The 16179-nt window shown below is 37.7% G+C and overlaps 1 protein-coding gene across 1 annotated transcript in view; it reads right to left on the bottom strand.

Annotated features, from left to right (window-relative positions):
* The window catches only part of GRID2 (glutamate ionotropic receptor delta type subunit 2), a 1375820-nt gene that overhangs the window by 256860 nt on the left and 1102781 nt on the right, over window positions 1-16179 (bottom strand). The gene's annotated exons all lie outside the window — the stretch shown is intronic.

Here is a 16179-nt window from a genome sequence, read left to right as displayed (position 1 = left end):
ACAGCAGTAAATATCAACATGAAGCAGATTATTATTGTAGATCATGCAGGGAGAACAAAGAGTAAAATATTTAACTGTAGCAGTGTTTGACCATATTCTGAGCAGTGAGTACACCTGAAGTCATTTTCCAGGTCCACCATTTTTTACTTATTTTCAGTAGGGTCAAGTTTCTAAGCTTTCTAAATCTCTGTTTTCTGGCTAATTAAAAAAAAAAAAAAAGGATTTCACTGAGTCTCCTATCTACCTAGTCCAGGACTTCTGTGAGGATCAAATGAGATGAGACATGGGAAAACACTTCACAGATGTTTGCTTAAAGTGTAAAATGTTTCCACCTGGCTATAAAGCAAGTTGTGTTCCTGGGCTGAGAAATTCCAAGGAGGCTAGTTGCTAGGAAGAGGAAGCTGGGTATTGCTACGTGACATCATTACCCGGTGCCCACAGCTAACGTTTCCAGGCTTGGTTGGGCTGGACTGTGGGCCGCATTTTGTGCCATGGGGTCTTGGCAGTGTAAGCTGCGATTTGGTGGGCTGTTGCTCTGGGGTGGTGGCGGGGTCTGTGTCCCACTTGGGGGAAGCTGAGTGTTGCTTTGTGGGTGCCAGGTCCGTGGTGCCATTTCTCTGTAAATGGCCAGTGTGCATCAAGGAAGCTCCTGTGTTGAGCATCTGCCCCCTGGTGGTCAGTGCACATCATAGTGACTGGTGGGATGGTCAGACACTTAGCATATTAGCTTTTTATATATATAGATTACATTGTGCACAAACAACATGTTTTAAGGTCAAATGTATACTTAAAAATTAGTTTCTTTGATAGTCATTACTTACTAAATGGCTACTGTATACATCCCCAAGCAATTGACATACATTATACTCACACCAATGCCTCATGTTCAGAACTATTTTACCCATTTTACAGATGAGGAAACTTAAGTTGTGAGAATAAAGGACTTGCTCAAAGTGGCATATTTCAGTGAAAGATAGAGATAGGATTCAAATGTAGACCTGACTGGCGCCAAAGGCCATAGCATTTCTACTTCAAGATTCTGATTCTTATTTCTATATTTATTTTGCTATCTTATTGGTGTTAAGTGTGTGTGTGATAGAGAGAAAGAGAGACACATACACACAGAGGCTTCTATTTATATTCAAATGGAACAAAGTCCATGCTTCTGAAAAGCTAAGTATGTTCTTAGCTTTCCTTTTTACAGAACATGCACAATGCTCCAGGATTTTCAAATCAGATGGTATCTACTTTCCAGAGTTATCTCTAAATTGATGATCAACTTCCTCACATTTGAGTTTCAGAGCCACTCTATACTTTCTTAGAGAACCAATTACCATGCTTCTGGAATTCACTGAATGTGTATAGGTGCCCTAGGTGCCCAACTCTAATGACTGCCATTTAAGAAAGAACATGTGTCTTTGGCACACTGCTCAAAATTAGGCACTGGCATGTTTCAGGCTCACTAACTTCTGACAATGGGAGCACTATACCACATTTTGAACAAGAATAAATACCCGCAGCTCTCCAACCATGAGCTATGAATCTCATGTTATGTATACCTCTGACCTTTGGGTCTGTTTCTAGATGGAGTTTGCTAATGATTTCCTAGGGGTCTTTGCAACCAACAACAACCAGCATTGGGCAAGGGTATTGGGAATACTCTTGCAGGTCACCAGTTTCCATCATGTACAAAATTGTGTTGCAAACAATCAATTATGTGCTGTGTTTGTTAGAGTATTTATACCAATTTCTAATAGTAACATCTAGCAAAATTTAATTTGCATTTTACTGTGTGGTGTGTTTTTTTTATGTTGTTGCTGTATATCCTTTACTCTATGAAACTACTACTGTAATTCCTTTTGGTTTCACACTGTTGCTGCATAAAACAGTGCATGTAAAAACTGCTTTTGAAGGGGCTAATTTTCTAAAATAATCTATAACTATTGATATTATTATCCAATTTATAAAAAATAAAATGACAGTATAAATGAACAATTGAAGGCAAAAGAAGAAATATAAGTGAGCTACCTGTAGCTAGTGTACAACTCTCTCTCTCTCTCCCCCTGTCCTTTCTCGCTCTAAAATCAATAAATAAAATTAAACACACACACACACACACACACACACACACACACACACACACACACACCATGACTGGCCACTAGCTGCTTGGTGGTTTCAGCAGTCACTCTTGATTATAACTCTCAGGCTTCAATTTGATCATGCTGAGATCATAGTCTAGGGGTGAAAATTTTTTATGCTGATGTTTAAATATATAACTGGTTTGCCCAAATTCTCATAATCTATATATATAAAAGACTAAGTGACCATCCAACCATCCGACCGGCCGGTAGGTATGATGCACACTGACCACCAGGGGGGAAGTCGCTCAATGTAGGAGCTGCCAAGCTGCAGTGACTTGGCAGCAGCAGTTCTCAGGTGACACACCCTGGAACTAGAGAGGAAGGAGCCCGATTCCAGGGTGCGTCACCCGAGAACCACCCTCTTGCAATCCAGAACCCCTCAGGGGATGTCAGAGAGGTGGTTTTGGCCAGATCCCCACAGGCTAGGCTGAGGGACCCCACGTGCTGGAGGGACCCTGCTCACTCTCCAGATGCCCTTTGAGCCATGGTGCCGCCCCAGGTGTGGCCAGCCTGCCAGGAGGGACAGTGGGAGTTTGGCTCCAGGGTGTGTCCAGCCCATCTTGCCCAGTCCCACCCCTCTGGCCACCTTCTAATTAATTACCTTTCAATGTGCACGAATCAGTGCACTGGGGCACTAGTTGTTAAATAAATTAACACTCCTCTTAGCTTTCCATGAAAAAACTTGAAATCAAATGTTGGGATTTTTAATACAATCAGTGTTTCTTAATAACATAGCATCACCTTAAATACTAGTTTTACAACTTTAATGTATAATACTCTTATAATACATTACCAGCAAAGAGTTTAGCTGGTAAAACTGCTTTGTACACAATAAATTTTTAAAGGAATATCTTAATATGTTGCCTATGCAGAGAGCTTGATTCCAAAGAAGGAAGTTTATTTTCCAATTTGGAATAGCAGGGCATTTTGTAATTTAGAACAAAGGCATGTTCCCTCTAGCTTCATTTCTGATATCAAGTCAGCTTGCAAATTTGCCTTGAGATATACTTGCAATAAAAATTATAGGTTGTCTGATTCAGTGTCATTTCATTATAGTACACCAAGATAGCAACAAAGGTGACAAATATAAAATGAAGCAAAATGAAGTGAGCTCAAATAGCTTATTACAGAAAGAAAAGACTGTTTTAGGAGCCCAACACGAGAGGGCCTATTTTAAGTGGTCATTTTGCATTTTCATGCTAATAAGATTTTAGAACAAGATCAGCAGAAATGTTACGGCCTTATGACCCTGAAAGAAATCTAGTGGGTTATTCTAGGAGTGGTAATCCTCAGAAATTATATCTGAAGGTCAACATCTGAGTGTATATTATTTAGACATGCCAAGTCATTGTTTTAAAATGCAAAACAATTCTAAGATGATTAATAAGTACCTAACATATAAATTAATTTATCATAGTAAATTCTGACATTTCCTTTTAAACAACTGGCAATGTTTACCCAGCCATAGAAGAAATGGGAGAATCTAGAGCATTCTAGAAAAGAGTCAACTGTGGATATACTCATACTAGACAATTCCATTTCTCCACCTAACCACACAAATCCAAAATATACTCACATAAAACTCAGTGAACTACATTATTCTTTGCATCTATTGAATCTGAACACCCCTCTCCGAAACCTACATTCCCAGTCATGCACATAAAGTGAAAAATGGATGTTTCTGGCTATACATGGTGAAGGATAAAAGAAAGCAAATGCTTTGCCACTCTAATCAGCCTCATTTTCTCATTTTACTGAAATTCTTCTTTTATCCCTCTTAGTGGTGTCCTATATGACTAGCAGCCTGCGTACTAAGCAATACTGAGAGGTGATAGGTAGGTGACATTTGTGTGAACACTACATATAATGAGACACTGTGCAAGTCAGGGCACTTCTGTGAAAGTAAATTTTAGGAATTTGAGTGGATCTAAGCTGATTACAAACTCTTTACATAACAAACTCTTTCTACTTAAAACCTGTTAAGCATTGAAAATTATGATAGCCATTCTGGCAGGTGTGAGGTGATATCTCATTGTCATTTTTATTTGCATCTTTCAGATGATTAGTGATTTTGAACATTTTTTTTTTCATATGTCTCTTGGCCTTCTGTATATCCCCTTTGGAGAAGTATCTATTTAGGTCCTTTGCCCATTTTTTAGTTGGATTGTTTGTCTTCCTTTTGTTAAGTTGTATGAGTTCCCTATATATTTTAGAGATTAACCCCTTATCGGATGTATCATTGGTAAATATGTTCTCCCATGTAGTGGGCTCTCTTGTTATTTTGATGATGGTTTTTTTTGCTGTGCAAGAAGCTTTTTCTTATGATGTGGTCCCATTTATTTTCTACTTAGTTTCCATTGGTTACCTATTGTTTTTATATGAAGATTACTATTATAGCAAATCCTCTCCTTATAATGCCCTATGTAATGATTTCTAATGTGTGTGTTTGTGGATAACCCCTTATAAAAATTGTTGAAGAGGTGATTCATAAATTGAAGTAAACTTAATTTCTCATTTCCTTTCCAAGCACAAGATGGTATAGATACGTGATACTAAGTGGCCATAACTTTCTTTATAGCACTCTTTGAGACATTTATATGACTTTGAGTTAATGAAATTTATGTTATAATTAATGTGTTGATAAAAATACATTTCTAAAATTTTCAGCTAGTTAAAAATCTAATGCATATCCTTCTTCAGTGAACTTTCACTCATATTTTTACCTAGTTTCCTTTAACAAGAGAATAAATCTTACCAATATAAACTTTAAAATAACCTTCATAAACCTTTTCCTCCCTCCCTCCCTCCCTCCCTCCTTCCCTCTCTCCTTTCCTCCCTCCTACCTTCTCTCCCTCCAACTTGGTTCAGAATTTTCCCTTCACACTCTCTCCCCAGTTTCCTACTCTGGATGCATATTTCAGTATCTGCCAAAGGGCAGATATTGTTGTCGCTCCAGAGCCCTTTAACAACCACATAAAAAGCCTGCCTGGTGCCCAATGCTGTTCATTAGTTGCAGCAGCTAAAGAGCTGTCATAGGTACAATACAAAGGGGGTTTTACAGCATAAAAGAGTGCTCCACAATTAAAACTTAAAAGAACAGCTAATATGATGGCAGAATGAGAATTGTGTTACTGAGACCCAAGAAGCAGGCAAAAGTGTTGGAAAATGAGGTGGTCGGGTAAGGTAGGCCAGACACTGAGAGGGACTGCCCAGTGGGACTGCCCAGTGACAACTGCTTATTTTCTAAAAACATGGGTTTTGAAAATGTAAAGATTTGCATTTCAGTCCCTGGACAAATTATTTAAACGTCTTCAAACTGCAATTTCTTGAAGTGAAACAGGGGAAAATAATCCTATAATAAGGTGTCTGGATGTTTGAAGTAGATATTACAAGTAAGCCACTTAGCTTAGTACTTAGCTCTCTGTAAGTGCTCAATGACAGGTAGCTGCATTTATTAAATTTACTATTATTGCTATTACTTCATTCTTATTGGTTTATTACTATTATTTTGTTCTCCATGGTTTCTGGAATTGCCGTCTGCTTATTTTCCCACAAATTAGATTCATTCTCAGAGAGCCCCTCTTCCTCAGCAATGACCTTTCTAATGCTCCCACCCCATCTAATCTCTCATCAAGTTCTGCACATGCTATCATGTTGCAAATCTGTCACTACCTTTACTTTTCCATTGCCAATACCCTCATAATTTCTACTTAGAAAATTATTTCAGAGCCTTTTCTCCATGTCTATTCTCACCCACCTCTAATCCATCCTCCCTGAACCACAGCTAAAATGCTCTTTCTGATATGCAAATCTGATCCTGTCCCTGACGTATTGAAATATTTCCTCTATACCACACTGCCCTTAGAGAATAGTTCAAACTCCTTAGCATTCAAAGTCCTCTAAAACTTTGGCCTAATGTATTTTTTTCCTTTCTCAGAAACAACCCTTTGCCTCATTCGTATTCACATTATAGGACAAACAGACTATTTCATCATTCTTTGCTTTTTTGCAGCAACATGTCTTGGCAGGTGTTTTCTCAGCATAAGAAGTTTCCTTAACTACTTGGTGAATTCTTCCCCCTCAAGGTCAAACTCCACTGCCTCCTCAGTGTTCTTCTAATGCTTAGAATGTGTTCACATTTCAACACTGTGTTTTGAAATTTTACTTCCTTGTCTACCTAACTGGAATATATGTTGCTGAGTCTCATAATTATTATTCATCTTAGCCCAGAATCTGGAGAAAATAGTCAACAACCAATGAGGCTCATTTGTTTTGGCTACTCTCCTTTATTAGGAATATACTATCATTTTGGGAAGCCTGTGTTCCCATTATGCTAGTATTGCATAAAAATGTGACTTTACTGTATATTATCAGATGTTTTGTGGATGACTAATCATGGCCAGGAGTATTGTACAGTTAATTTAAAAAAAACACCTTTTTTTTTAAAGGGAGTTTTGGAAATTTTTTTATGTAACAAATAAGTTATATAGCTTTATCAGACTTCCAGTGAAAACATTTCACCTCTTATGTAAAATAAATAAATTAAGAGGCAAGACAAAAACAAACAACCAAACAAATAGGACTAAAACAGAATATTGGAAAAGTTGAAGTTATAGTCCATGATTCTAGTAGACAAAGTGAAATGCCTACTTCGGTAAGGAATACTCATCTAAGCTGTGTGGAAACTACAGACTAGTGGCTGGCTGATGAGTGATTTCTGGCTGAAGTATTAGAAGGTAGAGGGTGAAGAAAATTGTTCAACTAACTCTGCTAACTGAAGTGATTAAAAAATACAAAAGAAATCATGGTTTTTGTAGCTAAGGAAGAAATAAACACCAGAACAAGGAAATAACAGTCACCTTTGATAATATTGAGTATTATTACAGAAAATTGAATTTTATGATTTTTTCTTTCAAGGGTTGATGTATTTAAATAAAGAGGAGGAAGGAAAATATGTAAGCTTTACTTATAAAACAACAAAATAAGTACCATTTTCCTATTTACAGCAAGGCCAATGGCCCTTGTCCTTTGGAAAACCTCATTCTTCATCTTAGTAGCTTGATCTCCTGTGAAGTTTCTCTAAACTCTGCAGATAAAAGTTTGTAAAGGAGGTCTAATGAAATATAAGGGAATCAAGGGTAATGATGGGGTAAACAAGACTCTAACTCTGATTTCGTTCTCAGTGAAAATGGACTATAGTTATTCACCACCTCTAGCACAATATTTCTTTATGTAATAAGACACGTCTTTGTCACTTTCATTTTTTAGCCTTCTCTTTGTTGAGTTAAACACTAAATTCCTTCTGGGCTCACTCACAGGATCTATTGCTTACTGTATTACATTGTTATTAACTAAGCCATATTTTTTCTCTTCTATATCAATTTTTGCATAATTTATGGACCTTATAAGTAGGCCATAGTAGTCTTATAAAAGACCTGAATATATTTTACACTGCTAGGTAACTTGGTCATGTTCTTTTTAAACACCAATGCTACATTCCAAGTTTATAACTGACAGATGACTCATTCTAAAACTGCCTTCGTCCTCAATTTTTGATCTATCATACATACACATACTCATACACATACACATAGTTGGTTGGTTTTTTTTTGCATCTCTGAGTGAAATGTCACATATTTGTCCCTATTAAACTTCATCTCACTTCTAATTACCTTGTTTTATTTGTCAACGTCCTTATGAATTCTTACAGTGTCGTTCTAGTCAATAATCGCCCCTACTCAATATAAAGTAATCTGCATATTTAATAACCTCACTCCCTATTCCATACTTCTAATCAACACTGAAAATGTTAATTAGAATCAGGGCAAGCACAGACTTATGGGGAAAAAAACTTTATTCAATATACCCTCGAAGGCTGACATCGAACCATAGATCGTTACCTCACATATGGCCCACTAACAAGCTGTGATACAATAATACATAATAATTACCACATGAAACAATGACCCAAATAAATACAGTTGTATTAAAGTGAGGAGTCAATAGTAATTTGTAATTTTTCTCTGCATGATCTTTTAAGGAGATTAAAGCATTAATCATATTACCAGATGATTTTTAGTGGAAAGAAATGACTAAAGAGAAAGAAGTTACCAGGAATAACAGTAGGACTAATTCAGTAGCCCATTCAAAGGCTCGGTGAAACATTACTCTCAAAGTAAGGTGGCAGGTCATTGTTTCAGGGAAGCTTCTAATGAATTTAACTAAAATCAAAAACCCTGGCTCTTCATAATACAGAGCAGGGGACCAAGGTTCTGTTGATAACTTAGTTTCCCAAATACAAAGACATTTTCCTTCTTCCCAGCACAGTAGGTCTGCAGATTTCTCAAAAAAGGATTTTTAAAGTAATCATTCAGATAAATTATCCTCTATTCCTAAATAGGTAGGATATTTCATTTTTTGAGGGCTTTCAACTAAAAGTAGTCCAAACTGCATGCCCTGAAACCCAGAGTCAGGTCTTAGGAACTGCCACTCAGATTCTACATGTCCAAACTGTTTTACAAATGTGCCCCCTGACCCTCTTTCAGCAGCAAATCTTGCGAGTTCTGCAGCATCGCTCTCAGGAAATGACAATCTTAATGTGAAAAAGCAGCCCAGCCAGCTGGCTGCAGGTGACCTGGGGCATCTGGTGATTCCTAACCTTGCCCTAGGTCAGTGATGACGAACCTTTTGAGCTCGGCGTGTCAGCATTTTGAAAAACCCTAACTTAACTCTGGGGCCGTGTCACATATAGAAATTTTTTGATATTTGCAACCATAGTAAAACAAAGACTTATATTTTTGATATTTATTTTATCTATTTAAATGCCATTTAACAAAGAAAAATCAACCAAAAAAATGAGTTCGCGTGTCACCTCTGACACACATGTCATAGGTTCGCCATCACTGCCCTAGGTGAAAAGATTAGGGCTTGGGAAATAGTAGGGGGTTGTGCAGAGAGTGCATATGTATAGGAGTGGAGGAGAAATCCATTAAACACAAATAGACTATCTTTAGGTGGTGAGCTTGTGGAGGAACGACGAGGATCAGAAAACTGATGGGGTCAAGCAGATACTTAGGGGGTGGTCAAGGTCAGCACACTGAGATTGCTGGCATGAAGGGGAGAGCAGGAAGTCAAGGTGGGACTAGAAAAACATAAAGGAGGGGAAGATAAAAGGATACAGCAACACAAGTGTTTTCTTTTAGATCTGCCTTTCAATGTAGGATTTCTTTTATTTAAGGTATCTATGCGAATATATTTTTATCCATTATCTCAGATCTTGTTTTTTTTTATTTTCATAGTTTTTTAATTGATATCCTTGCTTATTGAAAATCTTTTAGGTCTATAGAAATTGCAAGTAATTAACGAGTCCTATTGAATAAAATAATGGTATCCATAGTGCTCTGCAAATAACTACTAGATTTTAAAAAAGCATTTTAAAGTTCCAGACCATTTAAACAGATTTTTTTAACAGAAATCAGGATGGTTATATGGCTCCCAGTTGAAAGAGACTTGAGTTTAGATTATCTAGATTACTGTTGTGGTTTTTTCTTAAGAGTAATTTTAGGTTATAGCAAAAATGAGAGGAAGGTTCAGCGGTTTCCCATGTATTCCCTGCCCTCACACATGCACAGGCTCCCCCCATTATCAAATCCTTCCCTAGCATAGCACATTAGTTACAACTGATGAAGTACATTGACATACCACGATCACCCCAAATCCATGGATTACATTAGGATTCACTCTCTGTGTTACACATTCTACAGATTTGGACAAATACAGAATGCCATGTACCCATCATTATAGTCTCATACAGAGTATTTTCACTGCCCTAAAATGCTCTGTGTTCCACCTGTTCATCCCCTCCACCACCGCTCTCTTTGCTATCTCCATAGTTAAGCCTCTAATTCTTTTGTTATAAGTGAAAAATTCCGACTGTATCTCAGACCTTGTCTAACAAAATACCTCATCTGTGTAGTTGATATAGAATTTAACAGTTGAAGGAAAATTAAAAATATTTAAAACGGTGACAACAAATATCTGTGGAGTGAAATAAGGAATGGATCACAATTTTAAAGACAGGAAAAAACTAAGGTACAAAGTGGTAAGCGCTCGGCTTATTTAGTAGCAGGAAAGAACTTGAGCATTTGTTCCAAGGTCTCTAGTCTCCCACAGCAGTGTTTTTCCGCCTAACAGCCCCAACTGCCGATCCCACTGTCACTGACTTCCATCCCTTACTCTGCCTACGGGAACCTCCCAAAAGCATGCCCCCACCCAGACCAGCTCCTCCAGAAGAACTGCACAGTTACTCCCAAGAGCAGGATTGTGGTAGGGAGGACTTACTTATTCATATGACTTCAGATAAAAATGGAAAATGACAAGCAATAGAGAAGAGACAGGAATTTATATTCTTGAGACCGTAATACGTGTCTAGGCTTAGATGACTAAGGCTGGGGAGAGAGAAAAGAGGATTTGACTTGTTGAGAATGATTCAGCTTATCCATCAGAAGGAGATCATCTTAGGGATTGTGGGAGCTTATTAGATTGCAAACTTTTCATTTCATTGAGCCCAGTATAAACAGAGTCGATAACAATGCTAATATAAGTTCTTGGGAGTCACAAATAAAGTGTGTAGCAACTTTTTATATTTTATATTTTTACATCAGTTCTTTTTTAAATTTAATTTTTTTTTCTTTATTGGTTAAAGTATTATATATGTGTTCTTATACCCCCATTACCCACCCTCCCAACTCATGCCCTCACCCCCCTGTTGTCTGTGTCCATTGGTTAGGCTTATATGCCAACTTTTTATTAAATGCTCACTGACAGGTAGATTTGAAAGACCAACATACTTCTGAGGGTGTTTTTGTTGTTGTTGTTGCTTCCAAACAGAAAGACAATATCTTGTCTGTAACATCTAGATGGCTATATGTTTATAAAACATCCATCACTGTATCACTTAAGGGTTTTGACAAGTAAGTCGTTGCTACACTGAATAATACAGAGTAAGCAGATGGATGGCTTCTCTGTCTGCAGTGCCTGCTCACTCTGGAGCTGAGGCTATTCTACTCCGTACTAAGAAGCAGATGAATCAGGTCCCGCTTACTGCAGTCACCTGGATTCTGGCTGCTCCTAACAAAGTATACAATTCCCTGCTGAGAGTTATAAAACAGCTTCCTGCTAGAAGACTGACTAAGGGAACCCAGAGAGCATACCATTTTAGTCTCCCTCTCATGTCCTGGAACAACAGGACAAAGAAATGGCTTTCATATACTTTTCTGATTTTTTATCCTCACTGGATGATATGTTTATTTATTTTTGAGAGAGAGAGAAAGAGGGGAAGAGAAGAGAAGAGAAGAGAAGAGAGGAGAGAGAGAGAGAGAGAGAGAGAGAGAGAGAGAGAGAGAGAGAGAGAGAGAGATTGTCTCCCATATGCACCCTAACTGAATTCCCCCAACCTAGGAATTGACTAGGAATTGAACTCACAACCTAGGAACTGACGGGGAATTGAACTCACAACCTATTTTTTTTTTTTTTGGTGTACCAGATGATGCTCCAAATCTTTCTGCTTTTTTATGAGGTATAATAAACAAGTCATAGACTTACAAAGTCTCAGGACACATTTGAAGAAATCCCTTTCTGGCTCATCCATTTAATGAATATTTACTTGTAAACGACTATGCACTCAATTAGGCACTACACAAGAAACTGTGTTGATACGAAGGTGATAAAACACACATTTTAATTAGGAAGGTAAAACAAATAGGATGATACTCCAATACAAAGCTAGATGTATTCAGAGTGTAAGCAAGGCAGATGCGAAGTGGTTCAAAAAAGGGAGATATTAAATATAGTAATGGATGTTATGAAGAAAGCTACATACAGAAAGTGGTATATGAGCTGTGTGCTATGAGAGGGTAATTCAAGATGAGTTAAAAGAGAAAACTTGCCTAACGAAGACACGCTTGCCCAGGTGTAGTGCTAGTCACTATTCGTAGCAGCTGGGTTTTAGTGACAGTTAATCAAGCTAAGGTGAGACAACAGAGTGAATCACTTTTCTAAGTCCTTATTGATGTCTAATTTCAGATTAGGCTTACTGACAGCAGATTTTCAGCTTTGGAGGCCTGAAGGATTAAGGGTCAGGGCAAGCAGACAACACCAGTGAGGGAGAACATGGGGTTAGGGCAGTGGCTGCTGTGTCAGAAGCAATAGTAGCAGCAGCAGCTTTGAGGTCTAGATGAACCAGGGGAAAGCATACATTTAGTGTATGAAATTGTAGGCAAAATGGTAAAAAAAAAAAAAGTTATTAGCACCACCAAAAATGGGGGTGGAGAGAAGAAGAGTCCAAAGAATCCACATGAGTGCCTGGAGAGCAAGCAGAGTACTGAAAGCAAATGTTAGATGGGTTGTATCCAGAATTATGTGATGTCCTCTACTTCTTTTTTCTTTTTTTATGTAATAAACTTTTGAAGTTGAACCCATTCTCTTTTTAACCTCAGGGAAAATAAGGGTTACATGATTATGGAAAATGACAAAATCATTGGGCGAATAATCTGTTTCTAGGATACCATGTAAATTAGAATTATCTGGCAGTAAGTTAGCTAAATACTATTTAGCCATTAATTATTTTATGCAAAATTCTCTATGTTTCACAAAACACAAAGACCCTGATGTTTTTCATTCATTCATTTGTTTATTTATCTCAATCAGTAAAGGTTTAGTCTATTTGTTAATAATTATAGGTGATTTGATCCATTGGTGAAGAGAAAGGCTCCAGTCCAGACTGCCTGGATTTACAATACTAGCTTTTAGTTTCATCATTTGCAATTGGAGATGAAAATAACTTATCCCTAATGGGCTATTATAAGAATTAAATGAGAACACCTATACAAAGCATTAGGAAAGTATCTGTCATGTAGCAAGCACTTGGGAACTGTTAGCTGCTCTTATTATTAATGCTCTGTGCCAGGTACTTGGAGAGTCATTAGGGGCACAAATATAAATGTGACATAGTCCTTGCCTTTGAAGAATGAACACTCTCAAAGAGAAGACATATACGTAATAACTAACTGTGCCTGGGAAAATGGAAGGTGCCAGAAGAGAAGATGGGAGCTCTGGGTCATTTCAGGGAAAGGGGAAGGCATGGAAACCCCACAGAAGCATGAAATATCCTACGAGTTTGGCTTGACTGGAGCATGAACAAGTATGAAATGGGTTAATTAGTGCTAGTAGACAAGAAGGAGGCTGATCAGCTTTTGAAGGGTTCAGTATTCTCTGCTGATGGAGTTGGACTTTATTTTGATGGGAGAAGGTAATGATGGAAATTTTCAAGCCAATTTTAAGAATGGGAGAAAGTAACTGAATGGGAGAAAGTAACTTTTTAAAAAATATATGTTTTTATTGATTTCAGAGAAGAAGGAAGAGGGAGAGAGAGATAGAAACATCACTGATGAGAGAGAATCATTGATCGGCTGCCTCCTGCATGCCCTACTGGGGATCGAGTTTACAACCCGGGGATGTGCCCTGACTGGAATCAAACCATGACCTCCTGGTTCATAGGTCAACGATCAACCCCTGAGATAAGCCGGTGAGGCGGATTCCACACTTAAATATAAACTTGAATGAGAAGAGAATGGATAGAATGAAGCAATACTTGAGAAAAGAGAATAAGAAGTGAAGTAGCAGACAGGGAAATCCAGGATCTTTCATTGCCTCATGACAAGAGAGGAAAGAAACACACACACACACACACACACACACACACACACACACGCGCGCGCGCGCGCGCGCGAGACTTAGAAACAAAAAAGGTAGAAAAGAAATAGGAGAGGGGAATATAGTTAGCCTCTACTTCATTTTGAAAATAGCTTGTTAATCAAACAATGTAACCCACCAAACATGCTAAAGAAGAAATATAATATGAGAATATCAGTTAATTTGGGAAGGGGGGAAGTATTTGACAAAATCCAACACCCATTCTTGATTTAAAAACAAACACACATCTATATATATAAAAGGCTAAGTGACCATCCAACCATCTGACCATCTGACCGGCCAGTACATATGACACGCACTGACCACCAGGGAGTAGACACTCAACGCAGGAACTGCTGAGCTGCGGTGACTTGGCAGCAATGGTTCTCAGGTGATGCACCGTGAAACCAGAGAGGAGGAAGCCCAATTCCTCGCGGGGCTGCACGATTCCACCTTTGGCCGTGGGTTATGTTGTTACTGGGTACTGTCGACCCCAAGTCTGGTTTATTGCCGAGCTGCAGTGACTTGGCAGCAGTGGTTCTTGGGTGACACTCCCCGGAACCAGAGAGGAGGGAGCCTGATTCTCCTTGTGGGGCCATGAAATTCTACCTTCGGCCGTGAGTGCAAGAATCCTTGCACTGGGCCACTAGTAGATAACTAAGAATAGAAAAGAATTTCCTCAACTTGATAGAAAATATCTACTAAAACCTGCAGCTACCATCGCTCCTAACACTGAAAGACTGAATGCTTTCCCCAAGATGGGGAACAAGATAGCGATGTCTACATCACCACTCTTAATTGAGACAGGACTAGAGAAGTTCTAGCCAGCACAGAAAAGTCAAAAGGAAATAAAAGGCATATAGATGAGAAAGAAAGAAACACAACTGCTCAGTTTTGTAAATAGCATGAAGGTTTACATAGAAAACCCCAGATAATCTACCCCAATCTCTTAGAGTTCACAGCAAGGTCACATAAAGTCAGAATATAAAATCAATTATATTTTTATATTAGCAATGAATACATGGAAACAGAAATTAAAAATCCAATGTCATTTACAATCAATGGGAAAAAAATACTTAGGCACAAATCTAAGATGTGCAAGGTTTACGTGCTATAAATTACAAAATGCTGATGAAAAATTTAAAGATGTATATAAATACAAAGCTATACTATGTTTATAAATTGGAAGACTCAGTAAAGATGTGAATTCTCCCCCAAATGATATACAGATTTAAGCAATTCCTATATATACTAGCAATATTTTTTGTAAGTGTAGACAAGATTATTCTGAAATTTATATAGAAAGGCAAAGGAAATAGAATAACTAAAATAATTCTAGGGGAAAAAAGTGGGAGACATCCCTCTACTTGATTTCAAGCTACAGTAATCAATACTTTGTATCATTGGCACAGGGATAGCTACATAGAGAACGAACAGGAAGGGTACCCAGACATAGACTCACATAGTATGGCCATCTGAGGTTTTCAATACAAAGGTACACAAGCGATTCAATGAAAGAAATGTGGCTGTCTTTAGCAAATGCTGCTGAAAATATCCATAGGCAAAAAATGAACCTCAACATAAACTTTACATGTAATACAAAACTTAACTCAAAATGGATTATAGATTTAAATGTGAAATGTAAAACTGGAAAATTTTTAGATGAAAACAGTTGAATTTGGGGGGATCTAGGACTTAGTCATGACATCAAAGACATAATCCATAAAAATAAATAAAATAAATTGGGCTTGGGCTTCATTAACAAAAAACCTTTTGATCTGTGTGACCTGTAAAGAAAATGGAAAGATAAGCAACAAATCAGGAGGAAATATTTGCAAAAAACATATCTGTCTAAAAGACTTGTATAGAATCATGTAAAGAACCTTAAACAGTAAAAAAACTCCAAATAATTCAATTAAGAAATGGACACAAGACATGAAGAGATCTTTTGTGTAAGAAGATATAAGGATGAAAAGATGTTCAGCATCATTAGCACTAGGGAAATGCAAATTAAGACCACAATAAGGTGCCACTTCATGCCTATAGGAATGGCTAAAGTAAAAAACAAAAACAAAAACAAAAAAAACTAGTGACAACACTAAATGCTGGGAAGAATGCAGAGACACTGGATCCCCTACAATGCTGGTGAATACGTAATATAGTATCGCCACACTGGAAAATATTTTGTCACTTTCTTAAAAACTAATCATTCACTTACCACTCTAACAACTGCATTCCTGGGTACATATGCCAGAAAAATGAAAACATGTGCACACAAAAACCT

Source organism: Myotis myotis, unplaced genomic scaffold (genome assembly GCF_014108235.1).
Source record: "Myotis myotis isolate mMyoMyo1 unplaced genomic scaffold, mMyoMyo1.p scaffold_m19_p_1, whole genome shotgun sequence".
Taxonomy (NCBI): domain Eukaryota; kingdom Metazoa; phylum Chordata; class Mammalia; order Chiroptera; family Vespertilionidae; genus Myotis; species Myotis myotis.
Note: the sequence above shows the minus strand (reverse complement) of the source record. Positions and strands in the feature narration are given on the sequence as shown.